Source organism: Misgurnus anguillicaudatus, chromosome 17 (assembly GCF_027580225.2).
Source record: "Misgurnus anguillicaudatus chromosome 17, ASM2758022v2, whole genome shotgun sequence".
Classification (NCBI taxonomy): domain Eukaryota; kingdom Metazoa; phylum Chordata; class Actinopteri; order Cypriniformes; family Cobitidae; genus Misgurnus; species Misgurnus anguillicaudatus.
Window position 1 is genome coordinate 29,711,041 of NC_073353.2, and position 15,322 is coordinate 29,726,362.

Consider the following 15,322-nt stretch of genomic DNA (forward strand, 5'->3'; position numbering starts at 1 on the left):
AAAATCTTTCATACATGTTAAATAAAAACACATGTATTCATGCAAGATGTTGTGTGACTCCTGTCAGCATTTTAAAACAATGCACATTACGTGATGTATTTTGGTATGTTTATCTGTGGAGTCTGATCATGCTTTAGTTTTTAAACAAATTGGAAAATCTTTTGAGTTGTTTGTTATAGTTTATCTGACAGCTATTTTGGTTTTATCTTATTTGTTTCCCTGATGTTCTACATCTTTAAAAATAATATATTTTGCAGTAGACCTTGTTTTCGAAGTACTAATGTAACAGATTAAAGGCTTTTCGTTAAACATGTGTCAATGTTATAATTAGGAAGTATTCTGATGAGTGTCAACAGTAATGTCCATGTGGCAAAAATGTACAGCTATAAGATAATACGTGTTTAGTTAACATTTTGTTTATAGCTACATTTAAGCAGAGACAATGTTTTTTAATGAACGCGATGACAGGGCCCCTCACAAAGTTGCTTAGGGCCCCCAGAAGGCCAGGATCGGGTCTGGCTTACAATCATTTATCAATATATCTTTTTTTGTGTCAAACAGAATAAAAAATGATACAGTTTTAAAACTACATGAGGGTTAGTAAATGACGACTTTGAATTATCCCTTTAAAGTTACACATTGCACCTTTAACCCTAGACAATTACACCATCCTTTAAGCCAGCATTAAAACTGTATTACTCTGTCAGGGTAATTAGATATTTAATATAGATTTGCAAACATCGATCTGAAATAATGTTTCAAACATCTATGTACAGTATTGATGTAAAGTGGGGATATATTTACATGAATATGACATACTTTATGAATCAATAGAGCATATCTAAAGCCTTTAGTAAATGGCTCTCTGTGGATATTATTTTTTGTTAGATTTTAAAGTCACAGGTCAATTTCTTTGGCTTTTACGGTACATGCAAATAAAAGAAGACAGCAAAGACAGCAAAGGCTTTGAATTGAATAAATTGGCTAAAACATTATACATTTTAAAATCAAGTGCTAATGGGTGTAAATTTAAGTTAAGTGTTTTTATTTTTCAGTATGCACTTTTTCAAACACCATCAACACATAACAAGGTTGGTTGTGCACATTTAAAAAACGCATTATGTTTCTGCTCTTTTCTGAATCATAATTCCAGCCCTGTGCATGTAGAAATATGGCAGTAATTTCCATAATCTTATACATAATTAAGCCATATAGCAACACCAATTATCCTGCTCCTTTGTAAAAGAGTACAGATCTGGGGTCAGTAATAGACCACTGTACACTCTTAAAAAAAATGGTTCTATATCGAACCAGAAATGGTTCTATCACCCGCTTCATATATGGAACCCCTAAATGGTTCAATATAGAACCACTTTAATGGGTTCATTAAAAAGAACCCCAAATGGTTCTTTGAATCAAAGTTAGATGGTTCTATTTAGAACCATTAAAGGTTCTTTATTATTATGAGTAATTTATTGTTGATAAGAAATTATAACCGATCTAGAAAATTATAAAAGTTTACTATTTATTAATTGTATTATACAGAAATATAAATCTATAAAAATTACTTAAAATCACATCTCTTTATTCTGTATTAGACAGCAAAACTTTAGTTTACATTTAAAATGTCTCATTACATTCAACCATTTAGTTATTTAATTATTTCCATTAAGCATTTTCACTTTTTAATAAACATACATACGTTTATATATAAATAATATATATAAATAAATTGCATCTCTAAACTCTTAATTACACTATACATTAAAAATTTTGGTTAAGTTATTTCCCTTACGCTTAGATACTGTACAGTATATGCAGTATTAATTTTTAGTAACTTTTACATGTGTCTGAAATGATGAAAAGAAATCACGATAACACTTTACAATAAGGTTCATTAGTTAACATTAGTTAGCTACATTAGTTAACATGAACTAATAATGAACTGCACTTATACAGCCTTTATTAATCTTTGTTAATGTTAATTTCAACAATTACTTTATTAAAATCTTGTTTACATTAGTTAATGCACTCTGAACTAACATGAACAAGCAATTAAAGCTTAAATTTTTATTAACTAACATTAACAAAGATGAATAAATACTGTAACAAATGTATTGCTTATGGTTTGTTCAAGTTAGTTAATACATTAACTAATGTTAACTAATGAACTTTATTGCAAAGTGTTACCGAAATCCCAATGCATTTAAAGACAATTCATGAACAATCTATTAAATAGAATGACAATTTACACAAGTTGATTGTACATTTGTTTTGTACAGGTATTAAAACTTAAGCATATATTTTATAAATTAAAGTCACTGTGTGCTTAATGGCAAAAGGGTATTGAACATTGAGGAGAAAAAAAAAACGCAAACAGTTGTCACGGAGTGACTATGCGGGGCGGAACCAAAAGGAGAGTGAAGAGGTTCCGCCCGGACCGGTTTGTACAGACACCGGCACTTCAGGGTTCCCCGGGAATCCCCGCACTCGCTGAAACAAGGCACAGCTGTGTGAGTGACGTGGCGAGCGATGGTTGGGCGAGCCACGCCTGGGAGGAGGATATAAAGAGAGAAGGTAGAAGTTACTGGAAGGGTCGATTTTCGGGCGAGTCAACTTCCGCCTTGGGCAGCACAACAAAGACCAGCCTCCGAAGAATCCGCAGGCTCTGCTGATCCGGCGACCGCTAGGTAGTGGGCGGAAAGAGTGCGGCGCTGGTCCGGGCGAAAGGACGGCGTGGTTGTGTATAGGAAGTTACTTGTCAGAGTGAAGTTTGATCGCGTTGGATATACGCTGCAGATGCCGGCTGGGTTGTTAGTCCTTCGGGTGCTGAAATACGTAGTTCTGCTACGGCTAGGAGCTGTGGAGAGAGAAGAAACACTGTTCAACAGTCAAGTAAGAACCTCTTGAAACGGAAATACACAAAGCTTTCTTGAAGTGTTGTGCTGTGTCCTTGTCGTCCGTACTCACCTTAGGAGGGTCTTGGACCCTCCAACGTCCCTGGCCCCGTAATACTCCCCCTGAGGGCGAGAAGCGAGCTTTTTAGATTCCCTTTCCCATTCCCCACTTTAGTTTTAAATAATTTAAATAAAGTTTCTATTTCTATATTTTACTTACCTCTGGTTTGTCTGGTCATTGGGGTGCTTTGGGACCTCCTCGAGGTGGAACTAGGAGGAGCGTGATCCGCGACAGGGGCGGTCCGCTTCTCCGATCTGTGACACAGTCATTCCACAGCCTGTGATGTCAATGTCTTCCACATATTAAGTTCACATTGTCCATTATAAAGTTGATACATTCAGATTTGAAAAGATCAGGAGAGCCGTTGAACACTATGGTTGGTGTGGGACCTTTGGGTTCCTGTAAAACAAACATTTCACCTTTTAAGTGCTTTTTACCAATTAACAGAAGCCATCAAATAGACTTAAAATTATCCCATAATAACACAAATAAAGTATGACAACTAGGCAAGCGACACTCACGAACCAACAAGACTCATAATAATTGATGTAGAGCTGTATGCTATTTAAGGGTAAACAGAGTAACAGTTTTATATTTGCATTGAATGTTACTTTAAATAAAGTGCCTCAAATGCTAACTAAATTACAGAAGACTATACTTACACTATTTACACAGTAAAGGAAGCTGGGATTTTCTTGAAATAATGCTTGCAATAACATAAGTGCAGCATTCCTCACCAGACCTACAAAGATACAAATTATTGTACATTAGGTACAGATATCAATTACAGGGACATTTTACTCAAAAAAGAAAACTCATTCACTCACTCGTTATTTCAAACATTCACAGCTTTCTTTCTTCAGCAGAACACTAACACAAAAAATGTTTTTGAAGAATGTCTGTAACCGAACAACTCTGCTAGCAATTTAATGGACACAAAACCAATGCAGGTCAATGGGCACCATTGTTGTTCGATTACCATACTTTTTCAAAATTTCTTCTGTTGTGTTCTGCTGAAGAAAGTGACGACAATTTTAATTTGTGGGTAAACTTTAACTCTTTCTCAGCCAGCGTCTCTTAATTAACAAGTTTACTCTTCAATGGCAAGGAAAAAGTTTATACTAACATTATTTTCATATTTTCACTTATACAATTTATAGGTGCTAGAACCTTTACATTGACTATGCAAATAAGGCTACTTTACACTGGACAAAGAACAAGCACCTTCTGTGGTTTCCTCTCCAATGAGATTGGCGTAGAGATGTTTTTACTTCCTTCTTTTGCACTCCTGATGATGTTTGGGGCCATTTTATTAAAAGATGTTTCCATGTTCTTCACCAAGTCTGTTCCAAACCACATTGTCATTCCATGCAGCATCTTAAAACAAAAAATCTTTATATATCCACTTTCAGACAAACAAGTTCCTTAAAGTCTACATTAACTTGAGGTTTCAATTGACTAGTAATGTATTTTTCAAAACACAATGTTCAATAAAAAAATAGTGTGGAATATACAGAATTTAAATTAAATCCTCAAACACTTTACAGTCTTTAATGCTAAATTCTAAATGAAATACATACAGTAAGAATTATCATTAAAGCTACAAAACACAGATTTCTTTTTATTTTCTCTTTAATGAACATTAGTGACGAAGTCTTACAAGGTCCTTTTAAGCACCTTACCTTTTTGCATCAATGGGGTTTATATTTTAAAGCCAGTGACGTGTCTGACCATTTATTAACCATTATCTGTGAGGGAGAGGAAAAAAAATTACACTTCACAAACCAAAAACACATAAAAACCTGAACACGTTTGGTTTTTAAAGCATTTGAATGTTAAATGTAAGTGTCTTAACAGCTACCATCACATTAATTAATTGTGTGCATCACAGAAAACATGCATATCTAGACTTGCGGTTACAAACGCTGCACTGCAATCGTGCATTTATAATACAGACCAGCAGAAAGTTCTTAACTGTGGCCAGCAGTTTCCACTTTCCTTCAAGGTTTAGCTCCAACCCTGATAAAACACTCGTGAACAAGCGAAAAATACTCACGGAATATGTGTAAAACTGTGACAAACATTTACATATAATTTCCCTTCCACCGTCTTCCACCCGGTTCCTTTGACCACGCGCTTCATTGAAATAACACCCCTGTCTCGAATTTCGTCTCCTTACAACACAGCTGTCTTATTGTGCTTGGCAATTTAATTGAAAATGACAAAGAAATAAAGCAGGACTGTAACGTAATTCATTAAAACCAGGAACAAAATGTATTTAACAGAGCTTTTATAACTGACGGTTGACGAAGCCCGTCAGTGCTTTAACGTTACCAGCAGTATTTTTTAACTGAGGTAAATATTATAAATGTAGCTTCTAGTATCACTATTTAGCACAAGACCTACTCTAACAAAATAAATATTAACTAATTATACTAAATATTTCAGTAATATCGTTTCAAAAATGTAGACAGTTTACTTACCTCAGGGTACAAACAAGCAGAAATGACGGTCCGGAGTCCGAACTCCTCAGTTTGAAAAAATAACTGTCAAGCCTCGAGGCTCATCTTCGCGTATGGTGGTGGTCTGGTCTGCCTCTCCACATCACCACCCCTCTGGTTTAATAAACAGAGGAATATAAACACACACACATACATAAATAACATGTTAAATATAATAAAGCTTGACGGTGAAAGATTTTATACCCTAAAAATTGCCAAGTTTCCCTCAGACATCACACGTAATTGAATTAAACACTATTGGGCGGTTTTCTCGGACAGGACTTATCACTGACTAAAATACTGACATCTGTTAACATATGAGTGCTATTGTTTTGTCTCAAAATGCACGCCAGTATTGTATTTTATAAGGTTTGTTTGTAAAAATGTCCCAATTATAATTAAGACGGAGTCCTAAACCCTGTCCGATATTATCTTAACTAAAATAGCTCCACTTTAACTCGGACACATATAACGTAACACACACTTTAAGTCGGTCACATAACATAACACACCTTTATATAACTTATATGTTTACAAAAACGTCGAGTATTTGCGTCTTTGCCAATTAAAATAGTCTAAAATTAACATTTATTTACAAACACTTACCTGACGTGACCTTGAGGAAACGGCTGATGACTTGTGTCGTTGTGGGAAACAGTGAGTGATTCCGGCTGTTACATGCGGAATGATCTCAGATGAAATGACCTGTCATTCAGATCCTTCCGAGTTAAGTTAAGACATTTTAAATTAAAAACTCACGCACAAACTGTACATACACACGCGCGCGTGAGCGGGTCGCGCGCACGCGCGCGCGCACACACGGGTACACACACGGGCATATTTAGAAGTTTTATTTAAGATTGTTATGATATTGGGACTATTTCTCCACCCGCTCCTTCAGCTCTTAAGTTCAAATTCGCATGCAGTCCGGTTATAACAAATGTAAAAGATATGAAACATCACTCAACAGCAATATCAATTAAGTGCAATCCTAAAATATGATTTAAAACATAACCCTTTCATTGTTAAGTATGAGAAATCAAAATGAAATAAATCACATGTTTAAACGCCACAGAGATATCAGAGCCAGCAGTCTGATGGGCTTGCTGAGGAGAGGCTGCGCTGGGCGGGGTGTGAGCGCTTAAGTGTCTGTGATTTTCTGGAGCTCATATGGAGCTCATCTACGTCCGAAAGTGTCCGAGCACATTTTTAAATAGACGCTATCTTTATTAACCGACCGCATATTTACAATTAAAAGCACATACATTCACGCCTGAACAACTCTTACAATTACATTTTGTGACCAAATAACAGTAATATTATGAGCATTTTGTTGTCAGGAAACATAGCTGTCATAAGTCCACATACATACTTACCTGATTTGTCTTGATTAGTTCAGTCAACACTAGCCATTCTGAATTTTGACTGGATTTGAAAATAACCATTCATTTAATATTTTAAACACAGATCTTCTCAACTAGCTCAAACAAAAAAATTGGTTTAACTTATATATTTTTGCCCGTCCAACATTTCATTAGTTGGATTTTTTACAGTGTACACTAAATATTAGTAGCCTATTTGTTGACTCTCTCTTTATTTGACCACAACCTATTGACACAAAAAGGTTTGTGAATGAGTTGTGTAGGTTTGTAAATGAGTTGTGTAGGTCTGCAATTATTGTGTAATCTTTAGTTTACACTTCAGTCACAAAAGGTGATTTATAGAACCATTTTAATAAAAATGGTTCTTTGCCTTCCAAGGGTTCTATATGGAACCCGTTTTTTGGTAAAAGGTTCTATTGGCCAAGTATAGAACCCCACGGTTCCATATAGAACCTCAAGGAACCTTTTTTTTTTAGAGTGTAGCCATAGAAACCAGTGTATAATAATGTATCTTTAAATATACACTGCAAATCTATTTAAAACTGCAATGTAGAAACAACCCATTAGTCAAATCACATAGATTTTTTGTTAAGTGACAAAACCCTACACTGATGTAAAGTTAGTAAACAGATACATTAAAATATTTACAGGAAATCTAATATTGCTATACAGTAGACAATAAATAAAAACATACATTTTTCTTCCTCTAGATATGAAGATCATTCTTATAAATGTAAAATAAAACTGTAGCAAAGCAGTGTTACACGTATTGAACAAAATCCTACAATCAATTGCAGTTTTTTTTTTGTTGAGTGAATTAACGTAATTAGATTGTAGAATTAGTGCATCAGCACAAAGCTCAGCTTGTCTCCGGCACATTAGGGGCACTTTTTCATGTCTAATACTCATTAGATTACAACAAAAAGGACAACAAACACTTTCTGCAGCTGAACCGTTTGTGTGTGCGTTTTATGAGTGAGCTACAAAAAGCAATTTGTATGATGATAGATTATTTTCTGATTCAGAATTGCTGCACCATCCCTGCAAAAAAATGTGCAACAATTTTAGTTCTTTATTTTCTTAAACTGAATGATCGCTCATTTCTTGGAAAATAAATAGTTGTGCATGCATGCCACACTAAGTATACGCTTCACATTTGAATGAATATGTATTTCAAAGCGTAAATTCCCTCTCTCATTACATTCTGTATCCAACTCAATCCTCACCCCACATAAAGAGGGATAAAAATACAGTATGTACAGTGTATAACAAATGAGTAATATTCCATATAATAAATGCTATTGTAAATCCTTAAATTCTTCAATTATGAATCATAAGCATTGGAAATGCACAAAAGCATTTTCCGCAAATGTCATTGTGAATGTTGGCCTCCCTTGGGGATGTTTCCACAGCCTGTGGTCTTTTTCCCTTTCTTATCTTTAATTGTGCTGGAACATACACATCATTACATTCACTCACACAGAGTAAGTATAAGATGCTTTCATAATCTCTTGCCGTCTTTCATTACAAGTGGCACCAAATGTCAAAATTCAGCCCTTAGTCGGTTAGTTATGGAAGCGGCCTTTCTTCAGATGTTCTGTTATTCTAAACATGGCTGTCTAAATTGATCTTGCTGGATCAATACAACAAACTACTACAAATTTCAAATGAAGATAAAAAAAGAAACACATAAAAGGCTGCTATATGATATTCTGAAATATTGTGATATTTATATCAACCCAGCATTGGGTCAAAAAGGGACAAACAAACCCAGAAAATGTTTATATTTGAACCTACAATGGTTTAAAACAACCCAGCATTTTGGGTTTAAACAACCCAGTTCAGGATAAATTACTGTACAACCCAAAGTTCGTCCCTTTCTGACCAAATAGGTTAAAAATAACCCAGCATTTTCAGGGTTCCCACACCTTAGTTAACTTCAAATTCAAAGAACTTTCAAAGACTTTCCAGGTTCAATACCCTCAAATTCAAGAACTAAATGTGGAGACACATTTCAAGTGAGAGCAAGGTTACATCGTGTTTGCTTTTAAGATAAAAGGTGCGTTCCATTCGACCGTAAGTGGACTGCGAAGTGGACTTCACAGGGTATTCCGCCATCTTAAGTGAGATTCCAATCCGAAGGGAGCGAACATGTTCAGTTCGAAGGGCACTGCGCACGGCATAGGGAATCAGGGAACATCGATACATCACTTCACAGGAAGTGGAGAGCGATAATCACCCAACTGTCATTGCGCGCATCACGTGATCACCAGTCAGAACGGTCAGACCGCTATGCAATTATATGACAATCGTAACTGCCAGCTCAACCAAACGGTTGAGCACATTTTGAGTCCCTATATTTTATTGAGAGGAGTACCTAACTTAACTCAAGCTGATTGAGCCATCTCTACTATTTGTGTAAGATATGTTTTGCCAAAAAAATACACTAGATATCAATGTATCAATCAACAGCACTTGTCACAACACATCTTGTTATGTGGTTTTTTGAAATTAAAAAATCCCTTCTGTTTTATGAACTGTTCTTGTTGAAATTTTGCAAGGAAACCATATTTTTTTGACATATTACACTGTAAGAGCCCTAACTTTACAAAATTATGTTACTTGGTGCAATGAAAAAACTTTCATATGTTTTGAATAATTTTTCAAAAACATGCTCAACCAAGCGGTTGATTTGTCACTTAATGGTAAAAGTAGAAAAGCTAGGGTAATGTTTTCAGATCATCCATTTCTGCAGTCAGAGTGTACTATTTGCTATGAAATATACATTTCTGATCATTCAATGCTATGAATATGACACAGCTATTGTTATTTCTTATTTAATATATTGAGATCATTTCTTAAGTATGTATTTTTGCCACTTCTGGATATTTTTTTGAAATAACTATAATGAATTAAAATAATTAATGTGTGGAAATCATAATTACTCATTAATTAATCAATAATTACTTCTTAAATGATGTTTTAAATTGTTTGAAAGATTGTTTGCAATGTTGGCTTACTCTACACAGCATTGCTGGTTTACAAAGAAATGTTAAAGGGGCCATGTCAGAAGACTTTTTTAAGATGTCAAATAAATCTTTGGTGTCCCCAGAGCACATATGTGATGTTTTAGCTCAAAATATCATATAAATAATTTATTATAGCATGTTAAAATTGCCACTTTGCAGGTATAAGCAAAAATGTGCAGTTTTGGGTGTGTCCTTTAAAATGCAAATGAGCGGATGAAGTGCAAACAACGATCACAATGATGGTGGTTTGTTGAAATTGAAACTTAGTTGTGCTGTGAATTATTTTCTCTGTCTCTCCCTCTCTGGATTAAAACACTGGAAATGGCAGTGCTGTGGTTGGAAAGTGCAAATTAAGGGGTGGTATTATTATAATAAGGGCTCCTTCTGACATCACAAGGGAAGCCAAATTTCAATTACCTATTTTTTCACATGCTTACAGAGAATGGTTTACCAAAACTAAGTTACTGGGTTGATCTTTCTCACATTTGCTAGGTTGATAGAAGCACTGGGCACCCAATCATAGCACTTAAACATGGAAAATCTCAGATTTTCATGCCATGACCCCTTTAATTTATCTAAAAAAAAGACAAAAAAATTATTTTGCACTACCAAACTTGACAGTGTGTTTCTTAAATCAAAAAAAACTAATATGCCATTGTATTACTATCTTTGGCATTCTTTTATTTTAGGTTTTAAATGCAGAAAGTCCTTATTTTTTGTTAATTTTGGTCATTTTTATTGCAAAAAACATGAAAACATGTCATGTCCTGTGTTAAAATGAAAACCTGAAATATTTTAATATGTTATACTTCAATAAATAAAGAAGATTAAATATACAAAACCATTTTATTTGGATTATGTTTGTAAAAAATTAGTATTATAGTTCATATTTTCTAATTTCCATAGTATGTGTTTGAATTCCTTTAAGTGACATATCAACCGTTTGGTAGAGGCCGATTTTTAAAAAATTATGGGATGTGTTGAAAAAAAATACATTGATTGTGTTTAGTGGTGAAATAAGGAGATAAGAAATGCAAACAAAAAAATTTTCAAATGCCTTTTTCTTGGTGTGGCAGTTAAAGGGTTAAAAACACATAAATACACATAGTTAACCAAATAAAAGTTTACTTTCATATTTGCATGACAGTTACAGCAGGGCTTCAATTCTGTTAATAGTCAAGTAATAGCAGCAACAGTCAATTAAAGTGTATAATAAACATACGTTTTTTTCATTACATAGTACTCAATGTTTTTTTACTGTATACTTTACATATTTTAAATGTGATAGTAAATAAAAATTAAAATATGAATGTAGTCCTATATATATTTATGTTATATCAATCTGCGCGACCCCGTCGTTGACTTTCTTTGATGACGTTTGCAGGCCGTTCCAAATGAGCGGTTATTGTCAGTGAAGTTCACTTCAACTGATATACCATGCTCAGGGAGTAGGGAGCAGTGAACACTCTGTAGGGACCCTGTCGAATGGAACGCACCTATATTCTTACAGTTCCCTTTCGAGGGAACTTGCGCCACGTCACTGCGGTGACACATTCAGGGCGCCTCCAGGGGTAAGTGCGTCTGAATGTGTATATCAAATTCAACCAATGGTGAGACTTAATGGCAAAAACAGGGTGATGTGGGAGCCAGGAAGTATATCGCTGAAATATTGCCAAAGACGGCAATACAGGGATGCAGGAAGTATGGCGGGGGAGACGCAGCGTCTTGTTCCCTTCTCAGGGAGCATTCGTAACCAGAGACGTTTTCATTTGACAAACACAACTATGCAAAAAAGCATTTTGGTATGAATCAACATTCACATACAGAAGATATAAGCATTTAAAGCATGTGTGCTTAAACAGTCTAGAATTTTTATGATATTATCCTACACTACACAGTGAATAATATGGATTATTTTCCAGACAACGTCTTGCATAAAATAGATTCAAGCACTTTCAATGACCTGTATCTATGCATGTATATTTTCAAAATCTTCCCAGAGCCTTGAATTTTTTCCCAGATTCACAAACTTTCAAGGATTTCAAGGACCCGTGGGAACCCTGATTTGTAATCCCCGTTGACATTTTTACTGCCGACTTTATTAGAATACATCAATGAAAACAGAAATTAAATATTGCCTACTGCATTAACTATTTGGAAATTTTGAGAACTGCATTACATTCAACAGTAGAATTGTGACTATTGGACAAAATGATTTTCCCTGCCCACAATAGCTGATGTCATCACACACTGTAAAAACTATTACTATTACCTACTCAATATTTTTGGTGAAGCATTTTTACACTTAAAAAAATTTAGTAAATTTGAAAGCTATGAAATCGATTAGATTTCATTAATTACATTAATTTCCTATCACAAATTAAATTGAGTAGATGGAATCAAAAATATAAAAGCAAATCAATAAAAAATCACAGTGAAGTCTACTAATAAATTAAGTTGATATCATTAAAAATGTAACTTAGATGTAGCTGAAAATTTTGTGAATATTATTTAACTAAAATAAATTATTTTTATTTACTTAATGTTATACATTTATTTCATACTGAACCATCAATTATCAATGATAAACAAAGCAATTTGTATACGTTGTTTTATTGAAAATGGCAAACATTGTACATGTTACAAAAACAATCAGCTAAATAAACTCTGAGAGGTCTCTCAAATTCACAGCATGCAGAATCCACACCTCTTGAACCCGGACAGGTGGACCACCAGCACTTGTACCTGCAACAAAGATAACTTTATTTAAACGGCTGTCCGCTGTGACTCTGGACGCTGCCACAGAGCGCCACTTAGTTTAACATTACAATAACATATTTGTCTCAAATCTGTAACGATTAACAAAGGCTACGAATGCATATTTTATATCTGGAAGTAAACTTTGTCTGACTAAACTCGCGCTATTTAATGCGAACGTCCGGTGTGGTATCAGAAACTGCGAGTTGTCCTACACGAGACGCAACGCATCTCCACCGGTGTGCGAGACCCTTCACACAAAAAAAGGAAAATAAAGCATAGGCATATGGAGTCGAGAGATAATTAATATAAATGTATATAAGCGTGTGAGCTCTGTTAAGCTCTGTTGTGTTCCGCTTCCACGTGAAAGGTCTAATAAATCCGGGTGGAGCGAAACTGAGGACCGGATTTCGGATCGCCTGACTATCAGCCAGTACAGATTTACACGTGTTTGTCTACACAACCACTTTATGCAGTAATAAAACGATCAGAAATTATTATTTTACACACATTTCAAGTGGCACAGCTGTATTAATACTTTGGTGACCTGAATAAATACGTAAAATAAAAATATTAATGATTAATCTACCAGTATGTGCACAGAAAGCTGTTATTGTACCCAGTTTACAGTATGGCTCCGAAAGTATTCAGATAAATACACCAACAAGTTGTTTACGCAAGGACACATCAAATATTTCATTAAAAACAAGTGTAAATATTAATAAACTCAACACTTACCAGGATTTTTGAGGAGTTTTGAGGTTGTTTATCTTCCTGCAAGAGGCGCTGTTTCTTCTGCTGCTGATTAAAAAACCGTTGGCTTTGTGATTTTTAAATTTACATCTGATTTAATGAATTTTTTTGCCTACATTTACTCAAATAATACAATGTTATAATGTTTCACCAAAAATATTCAGTAAATCATAGTTAAAGTTATGCATGAAATTTACTATTTTTTTTTGTTGATGTTAAATACCTATGTTAACTTGAAATGAGCAATTATAATAGTTTTGAAAGCTGAAATATATAAGTGTGACATTCTCAAATATATTGATTCAAATTTACAACAAATATTAAGAATATCTATAAGAAATAATCTGTTAGTTAAATACTTATTTTATTTGATGTATACAACTAAATAATATCTGTACATTTTACACACAAATATATGTTTATTTTTTAGTCATTAATTTTGGTTTGTCTAACTCAAAAAATCAACTTAGTGACATAAAGAGATTTTATTAAGTTATTTTAATAATTTATTTTTGTGATATTTACAAAGCCACTGAATTATTTTTTACAGTGCAGGCATCACTTTATGTGACAGCTTCATTCGTTATATTTTGGCTGTGTTTTGCAATGTAATACTTGCATCACATGTAAGTGAGAGTAATACAAAAGTCTATTTAGAAGTGGTATGAGATGCTTTGAATAAAGGTTATTCAAGTTTGGAGACAGTACACTTCAGGAATCTTTTACAATTAGATCAGGAACATGATGAAAATTGGGTCAAGTTTGATTTCATGTTTACTAAGTCTAACAATTTCTTCTTTGAAAAGTCCACCACTTTTTATGGCTAATGGAAGTGGTAAGCTTTCAGTGGGTTGCCAGTGTTTGGTCACACTACAATGTGTACTTACATAAGAAGAAAACATTTGATACATTGTTGTGGGTTGATTAAAGGGGGGGTCTAAAGCTATTTCATGCATTCTGATTTTATTAACACTGTTTGGGGGGGTTCAACGGTATTTCATGCATTCTGACTTATTAACACAGTTTAAGAGTTGTTTCCTCGTGCTAAACAAATGCAAAGTGTCAAAACAAGTAGTTGTGTTACAGAGTATTTCTGTGCTGAATGCACGTCTCCAGGATTCGTACAAGTTTCAGAACGTTTTTTTTTTCGAATACGGGTCCAGCTGATGTTTCACTTCTTTTTATAAGCACTTCCCCTGGAAAACCAAGCCCACCCGTCAATCAGCAAGACAGCGAGAACCGAGGATGCTAAATTACAGGCATCACTTAACGCAACAGCTTTGTTTTATATCAAGAATCAACAATGGCGCGAAAGAAGAAGTGTGTTTTTGGATGTAAGGAGAAGAAAGCCAGCCATATGGAAACAATGGATATAGTTTGTTTATCCGGGGTAGCAGTAGAGTTTTGCGTGTGTGTTTGTTTAATGCTAGATTTCATTGAAAAGTCCCAACCGGGTCATGAGTTGCATGCGGTAAGACAGACTTCTGTGTTATGTTGGAAATAAGTGCATATTATATAAACGACACGAACATGTAGTGAATCATAAGTTAAACAGTCAGTGTTGTATAAAGTGCTGACTCGTGACTCGCTTCTTCCGCAGTTCGTAACTCCTTCCAAATTTTTTCGGAAAGAATCAAAAAAGCTAATCTGTCTTTTATAAATCTGATAAAACTAAAGACTCTTCCAGAACATGAAGGATGTATTACTTCTCTATAAAGATTCATACGAAGAAAGATTCCAATGTGGCCGTGGCCCAATTGTCACGGATTGGTTACTCAACTGCTTTTTCCTATTTTCAAACCATTGTCGCTTCGGTTTAGGGTTAGATTTGGTGTTTGCGTTAGTATGTCACTTTAAGTATTGGTTTATACTATTTTTTCTGATGTAATCTTTTATATTTTCTAGACTTTAATCAATTGTTGCCTGGCGTTGGGGTTAGAGT

The 15,322-nt window shown here is 34.5% G+C and overlaps 2 long non-coding RNA genes across 2 annotated transcripts; both read right to left on the reverse strand.

Annotated features, from left to right (window-relative positions):
- Positions 1 to 1,508: 1,508 nt before the first annotated feature.
- LOC129419741 (uncharacterized) lies at positions 1,509 to 7,184 on the reverse strand. Its single transcript, XR_012358379.1, has 8 exons — positions 6,066 to 7,184; positions 4,641 to 5,573; positions 4,183 to 4,335; positions 3,621 to 3,700; positions 3,118 to 3,357; positions 2,971 to 3,020; positions 2,246 to 2,860; positions 1,509 to 2,077 (listed from the first exon to the last, which is right to left on the reverse strand). It is a non-coding gene; the product is annotated as an uncharacterized lncRNA (long non-coding RNA).
- A 5,281-nt stretch (positions 7,185 to 12,465) lies between these two features.
- Positions 12,466 to 13,931, reverse strand: LOC129446900 (uncharacterized). The gene is made up of 2 exons (XR_012358192.1): positions 13,366 to 13,931; positions 12,466 to 12,615 (listed from the first exon to the last, which is right to left on the reverse strand). It is a non-coding gene; the product is annotated as an uncharacterized lncRNA (long non-coding RNA).
- Positions 13,932 to 15,322: the final 1,391 nt, after the last annotated feature.